Raw genomic sequence first — 5,737 nt, forward strand, 5'->3', positions numbered from 1 at the left:
TTTCCTAGAATTTGTGAGGTTTGTCGATCAACTGCTTCGAATGTTGCTGGTCTGAACGAGACGAAGATGACATAACAATGGACCGTGTAATTGTTTACTTAAAAAATAATATTTTTTTATTATAACCATGTCATCAGATTGAAAATTATCTGAGGTTTGAGCCGTTGGCATCTAGATTAGCATAAACGAATGGTTTTATTAGTCAACACGGTCAAATGTATAAATTGATGCAATTAAACAATTTAAAGATAAAATAGATGTGAAAATACGATAGGGGCGAAATCGATAAATTTAATCTATTATAGAAGTAATTGTGAGCCTTAATCCATTAATTAATTTATTTATATTGTATTCTATTTTATAATATATTTCAATATATTTTAATTAATATTGAAGACACTGAATTTCGACATATTTTTATTTATAGTATATATATATATATATATATATATATATATATATATATATATATATATATAATTTGGCTTTATTTCACTTTTACAGGTCACCCAACCCGTTACAAGGTCAAACAGTGGCCCAAGTTACAAAACCCAGCAAGTGGTCCAGCACCAGGCCCAAACCCACGTCAAACCCGTGTAGACTTAGGGTTTCCAGAAACCCTAAGCGCCGCATGCCCTCCCTCGATCTCATCCAGCGCCGTTCTGCTCAAGGATACCACGACCAAATTCCTTGATCAACAGCCCCCACGAGTCTTCGCCATACACGCCTCTATCCCATGCTTCTCGGCAACAGATCAACATCGTGGATGTTTAGGACACCAAAATAGCAAATAACAAGTGTTTTAGTCCAAACAAACCTCTTAAAATTCGGAACTAGAGATAGCATTATTATGTGTATAAATACCCATGTAATCAACGATATCAGGGGGTTTTTTTTGGATATAAAATACAAGAAGAAGATTACTAGCAATTTTTTAGCAAAAACAGAGCTTTTCTTTTGCAAATTTTCGAGAGAACAATAGGTAAAGTTCTTACCTTTTGGTAGTTATTTTGCATGCTCGCCCGTTTGCTTCTCTTTTCCTTTGTCTTATATACTCAAAATACGCTAAAAAACGCCGATGAACAGGGGGTTTTCGAAGTTCTCGAACCCAGATTCACACCCTGAGGCTTTGTTTTTGAGAAAACTGTTTAGATTTTCAAAACGAGGGCACCGAGAGCTTTAAAAAAATAAAAACTTTTTTTGATTTTGCCACCGATGACGGCGGCCGGCGCCGATCAACGGCGGCCGGCGAGGTGGCGCGGTGCCGGAGTCTGGGTTCACATGAACCCCACGACGGCGTGTTCATCTTTCTGGATGAACATTTGAAAGAGAACATTGAGGGAAGGAGAGGCTCTCTCGATGGGAAGGAGAGAAAATGAAACTAAAAACTTTTGATCCATGCTTATATCAGATCCGTGTTTTTGGTAATAAATTAGGGTAAACTACTCTTTCGGTCCCTCCTTCCTTAAAGGCTCGTTATTTTGGTCCCAAATCCGATTTTAAATTCCGATTTACTTTCAAATTGGCCACTTGATTTGCTTTTCTTTTCATCCCAATCCTTATTATATATATACATACTAAAATATATTTTTTTTTGGTGTTTTATTTATTTATGTTATATTATACCATTTTTCATTATTTCTTATATATATACGTAGATATATTATCGTTCGTACTTCTTTTTTTATTTTCATTTCATTTTGTATCTTTCTTTTTGTTTTTTATACTAATATCTTGTTTAAACGTTATTATATATATATATGTTTTGTATTTTATCTTATTATTTCCTTACTTTTGTATTACTATAATTATTTAATTTTTCTATTATTATTTTATATTTTTCCTTCTCTCTCATATTTAGCTATTCTATATATATGGAATTAATATTATTATATGTTTTATATTAATTTTACCTCATACGCTACTATTTTACATTTTTTATATACATATGTACGTTTTATTTAATTCTTATCACTTTACATTTGTATACTATTTTATTTCACCTTTATTATGTTTTATTTATTTATTTATTTATTCCTTTCTTTTTCCGTTTTATTGGGTCTTATTTTCTTATTTCTTTATTCTTTCTTTTTTTTATCGTATCACATGTTGTCATACTTGTCTTCATTTTTATTTCCTTCATGTTCTATATCTCCATGACGATTATGTTACTTTTGGTGTATCATCTATTGTTATTTTTGTTCTTTGTTTCGTTTTCTTTATCTTTCAATTTTAATTCATTTTCATCACTTTTTTCTAATATACGTTCGGCTCCTAAAAGGTTCACTTTCAAGTCAATCAATTGTAAGTAATCGGATCGATATTTTACCTTCCAATTTAAAATTACGATTTTCTTAATTAAAGACAACTGGAAATTACACAGTACCGAAAGGGCAGTTCAAGGGTGCTAACCCTTCCTTGACTGTAACCGACTCCCGAATCCGACACATCTTTGGTAAGACGCAGATCAGGTAAGAAATAAGGTACCCGGTCAACCCATTTATTTTTAAATAAATGATCGGTGGCGACTCCAATCCACTTTTTCCTAAGTCGAAGCCCAATTCCGTGGCCCAACCGAAAGACGGTTGCGACAGCTTGGCGACTCCGCTGGGGACACAGGTAAGTGAGTCAGGCTAAGGTAATTTCCAGTTGTCTTTTTAACGAAAATGGTAAGTTTGAATTTGAAGGTAATTTTTCGATCCTTATTACTTATTTTTTGATTATATTTTTCGAGTAAATAGTTAGACTGACCGTTTTCTAATGATTTCAGCTTTCCAAACATTTTCATCTAAGGCTCTAAACCCGAGCTCCGAACCCGTTTTAAGTGGGGGTGAAAGCGACGCCTTCGTGTGAATTTATTCACCGTATGGGCCTAGCAAGTAGCCTTCGGGATTCATATACCTTATGCCTTCGTGTGAATTTATTCTCCGTATGGGCATAAGGGAATGTGTCCTCTCGAGTTTAACTTAGTCCACACAAGCCTGTGATGGGTTTCGGACTAAGGGTCTGGTCGGTCCAAGGGGGCGCCAGCAAGGAGAACTCGAGTACCGTTTTTAGAACCCAAACCGGGAGACTTTGAATAAATAGAGCCTACCCCAAAACCACATTCCAAAACCTAGGACATTTCTTTCCTAACCTTTTTATTTTTTATGTTTTTTTCATTTACCATTTATTTTTATTTAATTTTATCTATTTCTATTTTACTAACGTTTTTGTCTTTGTGTTTGTTTTCTAGCATTTGCATCATTACAAGAGGCTATTGATCCCTAAAAAAACGTTTGTTATACACAAAATAATTCGAGTTAATGGACAAAGGTGTTGTAATACAAGAGATTGAAAACGCTGAGGCACGACTATGGTCCGAGAAGGCTCAGAAAGAGAAGGGAGACAGTCTTCAGGGAAACTATGTGTCAGAACTGGTTAGTTATGCCGCTGTCAGCCTGAAACAGAATAATGTCCAGGAGCTGCGAAACATTTGGGACAGTTGGAAGAATGACAGAAAGCAGAAGTTCAGCCAACGATATGGTGATATCGCCCTCTTGCTCCATGTCAAGACTGATGAGCCCTTACTCCGAGCATTAATTCAATTCTGGAACCCGGGATATAGTTGCTTCACTTTTAACCAAGAGGACATGGTGCCTACCATCGAAGAATACACTACATTGCTGCATTGTGAAAGCATCAAGCTTGAGCGAGCCTACATTAAACACATCAAAAGCCAGCCCTTCAAGAATGCACTAGCCAAAGTTGCAGGAGTAGATGAGAAATGGGTAATCGATCGGACTCAGCGTAGAGGCAGTGGAGAAGGAATTGAATGGATCCACATAAAGCAACTAATGAAAAACCACCCTGATGAGTGGAAGACCATAGACCTTTTTGCACTGGGTCTGTACGGTTTGATTATCTTTCCGAAAGCTTTGGGGTGCATTGACGCTGCCGTGGTGGAACTATTTGAGCAACTTTCTAAACGAATTAACCCAGCACCAGCCGTCTTGGCCGAGACCTTTCGATCGCTCAACCATTGCCGAAGAACTGGCGGAGGAAGATTTACTGGGTGTATTCAGCTCCTTCAGGTCTGGATTCACAGCCATTTCTGGAAGACTAACGGGGTTGCCTACCGCCGTTTCAGCACCACCTATTCACCTCTAGGTGAATTCATCACCTTGAAATGGCATGAAGGCGCTTCGAAAGAAAATGGATGAAGGTCTTTACGCATCTTCAGGATCAGGATATTGTCTGGAGAGCCCCCTGGCTATTTCTCAGTGACGTTCTTTTCCGATGTGGTGACTCTGACACTGTGACCTTACTTGGACTTTGGGGAGCAGTCGGGTATGCTCCGCTATTAGCACTTAGACAGTACGGAGCACGTCAGTTTGTCCCAGCAACATGCGGGTTGGCTAAGTCAGAGTTTGAGTACCACGGCGACAGCTATAAGAAGATGATCAAAGAAGCAGCCGATTCGTGGAGGAAAGTATTCCGGATGGATGTTGTAGCTGCCAGAAGCATGCTCACTCCGGATTATGTGGAGTGGCGAAGGTCAAGAAAGAATGACAACATCCCTGTGCCAGACCGTGATGACACCCGGACCATGGAAGAACACCTCATGCATGTCCCTTCTGAACTCGAGATAGCCAAGACCGAGTTTGAAGCCGTGAATAATGAGCTGAAGCAAAGAATAAAGGAACTTGAAGCTGAACGTTATCAGTGGAAGCTCGATGTTGACTCTCAGAAAGATCGGGCAGAAAAACTGGAAAAAGAACAAAAAAGAGTCCGTTTTGAGCTCGAAGACTTGAGAAAAGGGTATCAGGATAAGGTCAAGGATAATTCCAAGTTGAAGGTAACCTCTGAATACTGGAAAGACGAAGCTCATAGCCTGAAAAGGAAGTTTGAGGGGCCTGATGAGAAAGCTTGGAAGGAACAGATGAAGACTGCCCAAAGACGCTTGGCAGATAGTCAATATCAGAACCAGCGCTTGAGAGTTCGGATAGCTGACTTAGAAAAAAGACATGAGAAAGATGACAAGACAATAGCTGAGTTAGAAGCTATTATAGATGGGTTCAAGAGGCAAGCAAACGAGCTTCAGATAGTGCCTTTCGACGGAGGATTACAATGGCGTTTCCGTTGGGAACAAGCACAGCGAAGGGTGAGGGCCCGAGACGCAACCATCCGAGATTTCCTGGATCAAGTGCAAAACGCAGCCCGTCATCTTCACGGCCTAGCAAGGGAAGCTGGTGTGGTTCGACAGGGCATCCTACCAGTGACAAAGGAAGGCAGAAGACTTGTCAACCTACTGGAAGCTGTTCGGGGTCTAGAGGATTTAGTCCGAATGTACCTTTAATCTGTTTTTATGTCTCTTAAAAGATAAGACATTTTTGTCTGAACAAGGGTTATTTATAATAATGAACACTTTTCTGGATCAATGCCTCCAATTGCATACATCATGCATTGCATTTCTTGCATCTTATATTTCATGTATGTTATTTTATATATATATATATATATATATTTTTTTTCCATGTTTTTACATTCGTATTAACTAACAGAATATGTCTCAGACACCGAGCTTACCACCACAAGCATCAGATACACATCACCCGCACAATACTCGAGCAAAAAAGAGACAAATGGAAGCCAGAATGGAGAAGATCGAAGAGCACATGGCAAGACTTCAAAAGGAACTAGAAGATAAGATGGCTCAGAACAGTGAAAGTACTCTTGAGTCCATCAAGAAAAATCA

This window comes from Hibiscus syriacus, unplaced genomic scaffold (assembly GCF_006381635.1).
Source record: "Hibiscus syriacus cultivar Baekdansim isolate YM2019G1 unplaced genomic scaffold, ASM638163v2 tig00110160_pilon, whole genome shotgun sequence".
NCBI lineage: Eukaryota > Viridiplantae > Streptophyta > Magnoliopsida > Malvales > Malvaceae > Hibiscus > Hibiscus syriacus.